At 35.7% G+C, this 13,318-nt stretch overlaps 1 long non-coding RNA gene across 2 annotated transcripts in view; it reads left to right on the top strand.

Annotated features, from left to right (window-relative positions):
* Positions 1-13,318, top strand: part of LOC120494026 (uncharacterized) — a 151,403-nt gene that overhangs the window by 28,995 nt on the left and 109,090 nt on the right. For both annotated transcript variants that reach the window (XR_016146028.1, XR_005625802.2), the window contains exon 2: positions 3,686-3,795. This is a non-coding gene — a long non-coding RNA (uncharacterized LOC120494026). The remainder of the gene's footprint in view (positions 1-3,685; positions 3,796-13,318) is intronic.

The following is a 13,318-nucleotide window of genomic DNA, read 5'->3' on the forward strand; positions in this document are numbered from 1 at the left end:
TGATATGGCAATTTGACAACAACTCTGTCACCCAACGATTCCATCTTGTCTACAAACCACGTTTTGTCACGAAAAATCACTCAATAAAATGAACCAGAAATTACGCGAAACAGCATGCGCGTCAATACCCAGTGAAGATTACTGATCTCAACCCACCCCAGCTCTGATTTGCTGTAGCTCATGACGTCACGTGTCAACATCAGTTGTGCAAAAGATCATCTGGCATGCTGGGCTCGGCGAAGCGTCTGCGAGCATCTTTGATGCATTGTTGGCTCTTTCATACTAACAAATTGGCGAGCGTTCATCGCCAGCTAATCCTCCACAATTAGCACGCGATAACACCCTGACCTGTCGGCAAGCTCAACGATTTGCAAACTGGGCTTAAATCGAGCTTAAAATCATGTAGTGTGAACTAGGCTTGAGCTGCGGTCGGCATCGCGCTTTCAAGTGTTTTGGTGGCATGGTTTTTTTAAGGAGCCCAGGTGGGAGTAAATGCAATAATGAGCTGTGTTTATTGCATTTTATTACTGAATTTAATCAGAGTACTTACATTTGAATTATCCATTGATATATAAAGACAGTTTAAACGAATTTTGGAAAAAAGTTTTTTTTTTTTTTAGACAAACTACCTACCCTACCTTTTAAGGCATACATGTCTTATGTAAAGCATCATAAATAAAGCACTGTTTCCATCGCTAGAATTCACCCAAGACTAACAGATGCATTCCACGCCAGGAACATTTTGAAATGAGCTCTGCTGTATCTCAGTATAGTTGAAGATTTCCCTACAACAGCTTGATTTCATAGTTGAGCAAGCGTGTCCTTATTTTAGGTCGAAGATTTCCTATGCTCTCTTTCAAGGTTTGTTTTGCTTAGTCCTGATCCTGTGGGCATTGCTGTGGTGCCGTGGTTAATGCTGATACAGGTTATGGACTATGCAAAATCTCCATCAGTGAAACTGATGTTCCACTGTCTGGTTCTACTGTTTGTGTGATGTCATGCTGACTCAAGGTCCGGAGCAATCAATCTCACATGTGGTACAAAAGCTGAACCACTGATGTGTTTATTTAGTTTCTCATAGAATGCCAAGTAATCATTCTTTTATACTGTAGCAGCTTACTGCAACCAAGGTGGGACAGAAAAGGGGTTCTGGGAGTGGAGACTCGTGTACTATCTCATCTATTTTTAATGTGAATGGAAAGCATGAAAGTATCTGTAAACATCAGATTGCTTTTCTTTGTTTACTGTATTTACTCAATTATCTGGGCATTGATGTGATATATGTTGTATGAGGATTTTTTAAGAAGATTCTGTAGACTGGCTGTGTTGATATTTTATCAACTTGAGCAAAAACACTGTACTTTTTTATTATCTTTATTTGTGTCTATATGACATTATTCACTGTCTCTAGTGACCTTTTGCGTTTGTATCAGAGAATGCCCCTCTATTTCGTTTTGCAGTTCATGACAAATTTTTCTTAAAATGCCCTTACAATCTTTTACATTTTTATGAGATTCCCAGCATGCATTGTTCACGTTGCAGTCAAATGCTGTCTAAAGTCAAAGACCGCTTCATTACAAGTATTATTCTTAAATTGCTTCTCATATATTTTTCACAGCCATTTTCAGCAATGCTATTTTTCAGCTTTTGTCACCATGTTGTGTGCACAGAGCAGGCAAGTAATTATAAATGTAGATCCTTATTTTAGCTTCTTGTCTAATGATTACAACTTACACTTTGTCCTTTCTATAATTTATGTACCATCCATCCATGGATGCATACATGCCTACATACAAAGTGTGTATTTATAATTGGGACTGAATCAAAGAGCACCTTGGGTACAAGAAAAATAAAATCTGTCTGTCAGCAGTCACATGATCAATGTAACAATTATTTTTTGGTTAGTGCCCTAGAAATAGTGAAGAAAATAGATTTTTTATTGTATGTTTAAATATGTATGTAGGAAATTATATTTTTAGACCTGTATAATGTCTAATAACTTTTTATGTCAATGATAAAATCATCTTGATGGGACATGATGCAACACAGTCATTCATTTGAAGCTATGTAGAGTATAATAATAGCTATGTAGATAATAATAATAATAATAATAATAATAATAAAAATATGCATACACACACACACACACACACACACACACACATATATATATATATATATATATATATATATACAGTATATATATATATATATATATATATATTTCATACTAGTATACAAACCATTAGCATATTTATTGACCTATTGTTTAAGACTTATAATTAAAGCTGCAAGCAGCATTTATCGGGGGCAAGCAAATAAGGCCTTTAAGCACAACATAATTTAAAGACAATAAGTTTTATTCAGCAAGCATGTAAACACTTAGGAAACCAAAAGTAATTTATGAAAGATCATAAGAGATTAAGTCAATCACTTCCTACAAACGTAAATAATATATGTTGGAGTGATGTTTATAAGGAAGTTTATCCTGATAATGCATCGTCAGCATTTGAAAGTTTATTGTATCCTTTGGAGGACAAACATGCACCTATTAAAAAGTACAGTGAAAAATGTGATGAGAAGCATTCACATGTCTCCGTTATTAATGGATCAAACAGCACTGACGTGGAAAACATTGCGCCTTAAATGAACTATCCAGTGTCCACAGATCAGCAACATTCACCATGGGTTTACTGTAGTAATCTTAACTCTAACCATGGAAGTTGGTCAGGAATATAGTAAGGCTTAGTTAGGCTTTCAAGTATAACAGAGAGGAATGTATAATCTATAATCTGGAGAAATGCACCGTGTGCTGCTTTCTTGTCCGTAGGTGCGTTTTCATTACAGATTTGCGCAAAACCTTTGCAGGGTTTTTTTCTTCTAAATGTCGATAAAAAAACAATTGCGAAATGACAGCGTTTCCATTAACCGATGTTATGCGACTAAAGAATCCTTTTTTCCCTCTCGCGATAAGTCATTCCAAAAATCATGGCAACGGACGTTGGTAGGTTTATAGTCTATATCACAGCCACCCCACTACACATTATTATCATTAATGGAAGACATGGCGTGTTATCCAAGCATGAATGGCAGGGAAAGACCCTTAAACTGCAAATGGCACATATTGGAGTTTTCTGGGTGTCCCTCCCTCATTTCTGCTCCAAGGTCTTGATTGTGGCATTTCTTTGAGGTTTAGAATCCAGTAGCCGATTCCTGTAATTATTGTTTCTTTTTTTATGAATTTAATAAAGAACTATGTCTCATATTCAGTCCAAATGGTCAGTGTAGGCCTACTTGGTCTGTGTACTTTTTCGTTCATTCGTTATTCTATTTCGGAATGAAAGGTGATATTTAAAAAAAAAGGGTGCAGCTTGGTTTTTTGTTTAAAAGAAAAAAAGCAGAAATGGCTGTATTTTGTTTTACAAATGTATTGTTTTCATCAAATAATAGTTTTTACTTTTTTTGTCCGTTCGTTTTTTCCTCCTTTTGGTCCGTAATTTTGCAAAACGAAAAACGAACAAAGTAAAGTTGAACACCAAAAAGTAGGACTATTGACGTATTTTCTGATTTTTGTTTATGACCTTTTGTCCCTTAATTAAACATTTAAAACATTCACAAATTAATATGAAACAAAATGAAGATTTTACTGGTTTTCTAAGGCTACCAAATGCTATTTTTCCCACAGTGCTGAATGAGAAGATCCATATACTTCTCTGGAGCCACAGGTGGATAGATCTAATGCAGGAGAAAGATTTCAAAAGAGACGCTGAAGTTGCCTGCTTTTTTTCTTGACAGGTAAGTCAATGTTACCGTCTTAATTACAAGCTTTTTTTTTTCGTTGTTTGGTTGTGTTCTTTATTTTATAGACAGATGAACATTTATAGTTAAAAGTTGATGATGATGTCTAACAATGCACGTACTTCAGAAAATATAACGAATAAAGAAGGCACAACTACTTATTACAACAGTTCATGTTTTTCACAGTCAGTAAGGTTTAATCCCAATTCACCCCTTGCCCCTACCGCTTGGCCCTCCGTTTTGCATGTTTACTGCAAACGTACGTGTGAGTGTGAGTGTGAGTTTGGTGTGAGTACTTCCAGTCCCCAAAGTTTCAAGTATCCACGACTTATGTCCGTTCTGCCCGATCAGTTATGGAGAATACTGCATCATGGGAAAAATAACAATAACAATAGGGTTTCAGCACTTTGTGCTTGAACCCATAATTTAACTTTATGTGGATTATTATTTTTTATTGCAAAATGCACATTTCTTAATATTAAGCCTAAAATGTGTTTTAATATCATTATTAATAAGGATTGTATGATCTCTGTATAATATCAGTCTTTAATTGCAATATATTTAAAGTGTACCTAAAGTATACTTGCTTTTGTTACACTTTAGCACAAACAAATACTACCTCTGCATAATTGAGGTGACAATTACCAAACAAGCAATATTTTTTTTGTGAAAGAATTAACATATTAAGTATTTCGCTTCATAAAAGTAGTACTGTGACTTCCTACGCTTAGCAGAATGATAGATTGACAGATGTCAATGGTTGGTCTGCAGATAGACAATATTTACACTCCTACGTTGTTGCAGACCCCATTTAGAGAGAAGTAGTTCAAAGCCTTTGCCAACTTGAAAAATCTCAGAAGATCTTTTGATAGCACAAACTTTCAGGGTGAGAGACTGTGCCCAGCACCTGTATTCATCAACCCACCCCATGTAATACGTCAGGTTTGGGTTTGATTCCACACTCAGTCGTTTATCAGGGGTTTCAGCAAGTGTCAGCTATACACTGCAGCCACACATAGCTCCCAGAGGGCTCTGCCACAGACCACTGAGCGCAGTGAAAAGAACTAGGCTGCATGAACTCGCTGTCTGGCACATACAAATGGCCCACTTTAACCGCGTTCTTGTAGCTTTCTCCTGTGAGGAAACCACCATAAGTCAGATAAATGAGTGCTGATGACCCCCTGGGCACTTCTAAAGCCACATTATGGGCCTGAGAAAAAATGGGAAAAAAGTGTTCTTCCGTGTCTAAGCTGCACATCAGTGCACTAACATCTACACAGACAAACGTAGATGCAACATTTACTATAGCTATTAGTTTTGTTGTGTTTAAACAAGGATCCGTACAATATTAGTATTATTTATATGATTATGCTTTTTTTTTAGATTTTCAGTTTTCATTTGAGTTAGTGATTTTATGTGGTTTTGTCAAATGTATTATAATATAATATCACTATTTAAATCCGCAGTTAAAATTCTGTTTTAGTTTTTATTTATTTGTTTCCATTAGAGATGATTTTTTTTGTGCCCCCAAATCCAATCCGACCCAGTTTATTTCCATTGGGAATGATTTTTTGTCCTCCCAATCTGTTCTGAGTCATTGAATATTAAGTCTCTGTAAAATTGACAGACAGGGCCTACTAAATGTCTGTTCAGTAGTCCATGTGTAACAGTTGTATAAAATATAGCCTATGTAATTGTGACGGTCATCATCTGGAGTGCCCTTGAGAGCCACCAGAGGGCACTCCACATCAGACTATTGTCATTCCCTCACAAACTACATTTCCCATAACTCACTGCCCGGACTTTTCATCCATTATCATGTATCTCATTATCTTGTTTAGCTCACCTCATATAAGCCTGGTTCACCCTATCACTCACTGCGAAGATTTGTGTGTTGTTGCGCTGCATTTCTGAGCATTCTCCCTGGTTTCATTGTTTCTTGTCTCTTGGTTCTCACCAACATTACACACTATTTAAAATTAAAAAAGTGAAATCGCAATCAACTACCGCAATCAAGACCCTTGATCCTCACCTGACTATGGCTTCGTAAACCTTATCTATGATGTGGTTTATAATGGACTGTGGTACAGAAACTTGGCTTACTCTGGCTATTCTCTGGTGTCTCCGACGATGATATGTTTGTCCCGTTTTAGCCACCGTAGCTTCTTCGAAAGGGAGGGGTGAGCAGTGGGCTGAGCCCGTTGTGCAACTGGCAACCGAACCGCTAGATGTCGCTAAAAAAATACACACTGCACCTTTAATCATTTTGCTATGCTCTTATACAAAGTACTTATAAAATATACTTTAAGTAAAAGTAACATATGTTTTTTGTAAATACACAAAAATTTGTTTAATTTAAATGTATCTATGTCCAGCGATGCCAAGAATTTTCACGTGAAGAAAAACACTCGACCATAAAATGTTTTTCCAATCACTCCATTCTGTCCGAGCACCGCAACTGAAACATAGTTCTTCCTGAAGCAAAACAACGAGCTCATGCTGCGTTCACTCCATAACTTCTGTCATTAGAAGAGATGGAAACCTGTGACATTATACTCATGATTTATCCTTTTCAATGGCAACACTATCAACAGCGAAATTATCTGAAGCAGTCAGGTGGTACATTGAAGTGCTCTTTCAGTAGCGTTTATTATTATAGTAATGTTATGTGCTTTGAGTCATGAGGTAGTCTAACCAACGTTTCCTCATTACTGTACTCGTCCATGTGTTTTGAAGGAGGTGTGGCTTTGTAGCGCTTTCTGAAGGGAGGGTGGGATCTCATGCTTTCAAGGCTAGTTTTCTATTGCTAGCCTCTGAAAATTGCCTATACCCAACCTTGAGGCGGGAAATAAAGGATCAGGCTTTGGATAGCCGATACTAGCCGATTGTAAAGCTTTCAGGTTTTATAATGGAAACACTGACCTTAACCTAGTGTATATTGTGAGAAAGTAAACAATTTAAAAAACAATCCATCAGAAAAAAAGAAGAGCATGTTTCTTTACATTCCCACAATGTTGGTGAAAAGAAAAGGGAAAATAAAAGAGACAGGTAAACGCATATTTAGAAAAGCAGTGGAGTGAACCATCTGGCAGAGAGAAACCGCAAATAAATATTTGTGAGCAGAGACAAGACAGTTGAGAGATGGGACGGTCTGCACTTGTTGTGGCAGTTGCTGAGATTTAAATTGTAATCAATATGTAAATAGTTTTTCCCAGCACAAAAAAAAAATCTGTATTGTGGCCATCTCAGGAACAAACATAGTAAATGTTGTTTTTTTTTTTTTTTTTTTTTTTTTTTTTCTTCCTGGGCACAACACGAAAACTAAGGAATCCCATTTGGGTCTGTCTGAATTCATCTCCATGTGCAGGAAAGAGAACAGTACAATAGCTTGTTTATAATGCCCATGTCTCTGTTTTATGGTTGATTATTCATGACTGATTATTTTTTATATTTCTGGAATCACAGTAATGTTTACCTTAAATTCAATTAAAATGTGAGATTCAATTAAAAGTAAAAAGATATACATTTAGGTTTTTATCTATAATTGAGATTGCCTTTTAACAGTGTTGTAGTACTCGAGACTCGGACTCGTCTCGGACTCGGTCTCGAGACCATATTTTAATGGTCTTGGTCTTGTCATGGACTCGTGTCCATTTGGACTTGGAATTGACTCGTACTCGAACATTTTTTTTTAGGACTCGGAATTATTCCCGAGTCCACTCGAGTTCAATTAAAAATATTTTTCATGATTATTAATGTATGTTAATAAAATATTTCTTTGAATTGATTGACACGCCCAGTGATTGGTGATTTTCTAGTGCGCAACTGCGCATGACAAATTGTGATAAAATTACTTTTAACACCACCTACTATGTGGCCTTTTTACCCTAAACTGATCATATTTTTTAAACTCTAAGTAAATTCAGTTAAAAAAAAAAAAACATTCTCTAAGTAAATAAAAGTAAATTAGGTAATCAACCCTCACTGGTCTCGGTCTCGACTCGGACTCGACCGTCTCTGGTCTCGGTCTTGACTCGGACTCGACTCTCTCTGGTCTCGGTGTCGACTCGGACTCGAGTGAGGTGGTCTCGACTACAACACTGCCTTTTAAATTCCTGGCTTTCTATTCTACTGAGAAACTCATGCCTATATCTGTTCATACATTCCTTGGGAATTGAACATATGACCTTAACTTTGACTGTGTGAGCTACAGAAAATTTTCTTACAGAATTAATATAACTCAAGTTTGAACTACGTTTCACTTCAATTACCAGGCAAACTAGGAAATCTGGCTCTGGACAAGTGCTTAGTGTTGTTTAGCACTTGAGTATTTGTTGAGTCCTGACTGATTCACTCAACTAATTGCTTATATGCTCAGAGAAGGTGTTTCTGCCAATGCTCCACCTGCTTCAGGGACATTCTCCATCCTTGTCTGTCCTCCATCCTTGGCAGCACTAAAGCAATGCATCGGTGTTGTGCCATCAGAACCCGATGAAGACGTTATAGTGTAATGAGGAGGATACAAATAGCAGGAAGAGGTCACAATGAAATCTTTCTCCGGGGTTATGGCTGTGAGGACAAAGGTAAAAAAAAAATTAATGAAGAGGAATTGTCTGTCTCTGCTCACATTAGTCAGCACGGGTCTCAATGCAAGCTGTGAAATCCATCATGTTAGGATATCTAATTATGTGTTTGTAATTGCATCACACACCATATCTCTTCTGATGAGACAAAATAGATATGCTTGTAATGGCACATGGCATTTTGGGCTAGTTTTAAGGGCTGCCACACCTGCACAAAACAAAATGATGCTCTATTATAGCTTATAAACAGAATAATTAACAGCACCAAAAGCATTCAGCGCCCACTACATGTGCGTTCCGCTGATTGAGTGCTCTGACATTAGCAACAATGGTATGTTAATTTCAGCAGATTTAGTGAAGCATCCCACTTCTGGTTTTTAAATATTCTGTCATCATCACTGTCAAATGATGGAAACCATATATGTTGCAAAGAGTGCTAAAATTGAGCAGTCGTGTGTAATAGCTCTTACGTTAGAAGTTTGGCATTCGATCTTATTTGATTTGCGCATGCACATATGTAGTTTTTTTTCATTATCTTTATGATTTTCACTAGATTCACAACACAATTTGTTTATATATATATATATATATATATATATATATTAGCGCATGGCACTTATTTACATATGTTTTGGGTGACATGACATGTGATATGTGGCTTTTGCAATTAATTTTGGTAACACATTATTTTGGTAGTCCACTTTACACATTCTATTAACTATTAGTAACTTTGCAAGTGCATGTCAACTAAAAAAAAAATAATAATAATAATAAAAAAATAAAAAAAATAAATAAATAGTCATTAAAATATTAGTAAACTGTCTGCTTCCCTCAACAGACATTCTACAGACCCGAACCTAACAGTTTACTAATACTCCGGAGAGTTGTATTGTAGTTGGAAAGTTAGTTTAGAAGAATGTGGATTATCGAAATAAATCGTAACCTTTTTTTTTTTTTTGTAACCTAAAACGTTTTTGTTTAAGCAAATTGGCGAATGACACCCAGTGGTTTAATCCTTTAAATGTCACCCCCCTTTTTGAGAATAGACATGAAAATGCACTATCCAAACTTAAATGGATCCAAAATGCACTATATTAAATATTTATTATTTTATATGAAATACATATTTTAGAAAATATTTTAGAAAATCAAAACCATATCTCTAACCAAATTGTGTTCCAAATTTGAAGTTGATTTCATAAAATTTTGTGAAAAAAAAAAAAAAAAGTTCCTATGAGATTTAGTTTATGTGCCAAAAATAGCCATGGTGTCATCCACATAGCAATGAATTTTGTTTTGATGCATTTTCCTGTCCAAATATCACTTCAATCACAAAATATGTAAACTTGAGACTCAGAAATGTCTGACGGTGTCTTTTGGCAAGATCAGAAAAAGTTTTGGTTATGTTAACCTTAAATGCATGAATGTTTCACCAGTTATTATTTATCATTATTATTACATATTCAGGTTTTTAGCGACCCTGATCTATATCTAACATGGATGGATCTCTTAATGCCACAGTAGCATAAAACTCTCCTAATATTTTAATAACATTTACAAATAAATAAAATCATATTTCATTGCCTTTTGGAGTTTGGAAGCATTACATTTGAGCAGATTTTTATCACTGTCATCATTAGAGTTTCCCCTGTTCAGCATCTGACTCATATTTGCAATCATATTCGATGATTTGTTTTATGCCTGCGGTAATTATGAGTGAAACATCACTTCATGATTGTGTATCAGACATTGCGACCTTGAGGAATAAGGTCATTCACAGATTTAATTGTTATTGCACAGAAAAAAATACGTATTGCATACCTCACGTCGGTCGCTAACGACCCTATACACGTTTTACAACAACAACAAAAAAATAGAAAACAGGCATTCTTTTATATTTATTTCTCTTGTTATATTGTTATAATGAAGATATTGAAGAATACTAAGAACGTTGATGTCTAACTTGAAAAAAAGGTGGAAGGTAGTGATTGAGGTGGAGGGTCGCTATAGACCCGAAGATGTTTGTTTAAGGGTTAATGCATGCCAGAGCTGAGGTGTCCTACTTCTCTCTGTGAGAGATTAAATAGAGTCAAGTGCAGCTTGGGAACTGCTCCTGAGATGAGCCATGTGGCATTAAATAGGATGCTCATGACACAATGGATATTAACATCGTAATGGTATTCCACCTTTTTAGAGCCCCATACGCACACGCAAGTTGCGTATAGGGCCCTGCATAATACTCAAGTCCCGCCTCCCCCTCGTGTCAAAGCGGGTCAATCAAAGTTTAAAACATTGATGAGAAAATTAAGCGGAGCTATCCTTCTGGTCAAGAAACACCAGAGAGAGAAGAAACACAATGAGAGTGAATTGGAGATTTACTCTCATTAGAGATTAGAGATTAGATTAGGCAATCAGGTACTGACTTCAATGAGGTGGGTAATAATTTGGCAGGGGTCGAAATTAGGCACTGGCCAGGGCAGACTAACTTTTTTTCACTTGGAGCACAGTGGCCCCCAACTGAAAATTTTAGGGGCACAACCAGAAAATTTAGGAGCACACACCATATATCAACAGAACATACTAACCAAATATTCACATTTCTATTAATTTCAAATTTCCAGTGTATTACTTATAAATACTTTGATAATAGATGCAGAAATTACAATGCCTTTGCGCTCTGATTCAACCAGTTGCGTTGCTTTTTGATTTATTAACATGCAGTGTTGAGTGTAACTAATTACTAAGTAATTAGTTACTGTAATTGAATTACTTTTCCCTTCAAAATGTAAAGTAAGGGATTACTCTTCATTTTTATGTAATTTAATTACAGTTACTTCTGATGTAATTGAGGTAAATACTGTGTATAGATCAATTCGATCTCACAGCGATTTGTATACATTTTATGAGGTGTCTAAATCGTACGACCACACTCGTACAAATTCGTATGAATTATTGTAAAATATGTATGAAAAAAATGTAAAATATCATGAGATCAGATATAAAACAATAGTGTTTTACATCAAAATGTATTGTCTGATGTTAAAAAGTATGTTTTTATAATGTAACCTTCTCCATCTTGATCAGTTTAAGGATAATTCATGTATTTTTATAGTATTTATTTGAAAGAATTAAAACAGTTGAATGTCTATCCTTGTATTATTCAGCTGGTTGAGATTGATATGGGATTTTGAAAGTAATTAGTAATTAAAAGTAAATGAATACTTTTTAGAGAGAGGAATTAGTACAGTAATCTAATTACACTGTTGAAGAGGTAATTAGTAACTAGTAATTAATTACTTTTTTAGAGTAACTTGCCCAACACTGTTAACATGTGAAGTGGCTGCACTGTTGGCAAACTTCGCGTTGGACGCAGTTAATGGGGTAACGACTGCAACATTCGCAGGTCATGGAGTTCATCTCCTTACAGTACTACCTTAACCAGCTGAATTCTTGCAGCCAGTCTTCACGAAAATGGTGGGTTTGGCCTTTTTCGCCACAAAAACCTCTTACTCTGAATCATCTTCCGACTGTGACACTGTACTAGCTGTGCATTTCAAATAGCTCACTGTTCAGTTTGTGTCACGGTTTTAGGTTCACTGTTTTGGTATGATTCGGTATGTGCTATGTTCAGGGAAAAATACTTTTTTTTTTTACGTTTATGTGGCTCACGGGTCAGGTAGGAGAACCCCTTAACACAATTTTGCTTAAGGCCTCAGGGAGATATGGATCGGCTCTGAGAGAGATGCATTTAACAACTGACCCAAGTTGTTTCTGAGCTATTTGCCAAACTATATGCACACTTCACTGAATTCCTCTATTTGAGTTTTTCCAAGACATTTGACAAGTTTTCTGGAAATAGACTGGAATAACCTTTTTCTTTTAAACCATGTGGATGTGAAGTATTCTTGTTTATTTCTAAAGGAGGTAACAGTTAAAATCAACCATAGATAAAGGTGTTAAAAGTTAATTTAGTGATTATAAATAAATATATAAATAAATAAATAACTTCAAATGGATAAATAAACTGATTATTTAATTCACATTTACAAATGTAGTTAAAAATAAATTGATGTTATTTTTTTTCAATTTTTATTTACGATTTAAAATTACAATTAATGTAACTATAACCAATTGCTTAAGCAAAAACATTTACCAGTTGATTTCCTTAATCTGCCTTTTTCTTCTTTCTTTTGCCAAATGGTTTTCTCTATTCATTTCTGAGTATTCTCAGTAAGATCAGAGGTCTTTTTTACCATTTGCAACAAAAAGTTCTCAGCAAATAATTAGTAAACAAGTGTTTGTACATGACATGAGGTGTTGTATCCCGTTATCCCCTGAATAGTGCATCAACACCAACATCTGCTGAGTGTTATGCTGCGTTCACGTGCTATGGAAAGTAGGATATTTTCCACTTGTGAAGTGGTATTTACCAGTGTGTTGCGTTCAAGTGCTTTTGTTGTCGTAATGTGGTAAAAAGGAGATCCAGACCTGTTATTTAGCTAAAACTATTTTAGATTGCTTAAGTCATCTGCAACAGAAAGGAAATGATTTATCAAAACTCAAAAGGTAAATAATATGCTAATATATTTTCTAGATCATATATTTTTACCATTCACGACTCTTGCGGTGCTCTTCACCATTTTGAAATGGTCAAAGGTTATCTCATCTCGGCAACTCATCCATCAAAATATTCTACGAGTTGCCCAATAGAAAATACCACATGAGGGGGTGTTCATGTGCATTTTCCACGTCTGCTTTTGGTATTTACCATACTTACCATAGCACATGAACGCAGAATTAGTGGCATGTAGATGCATTTTGCACTCATGCTGTGGTTTTCTAGAGTTTGGATGTGTTGTAACAGGCAGGTGTGACCATTCTGTGCTTCTGTGCCACCTGTGGGGCTGTACCTGTGCAAGTCTCATCACATTGAATGA

The sequence above is a fragment of the Pimephales promelas genome, chromosome 13, assembly GCF_988280905.1.
Source record: "Pimephales promelas chromosome 13, fPimPro1.hap1.1, whole genome shotgun sequence".
NCBI lineage: Eukaryota > Metazoa > Chordata > Actinopteri > Cypriniformes > Leuciscidae > Pimephales > Pimephales promelas.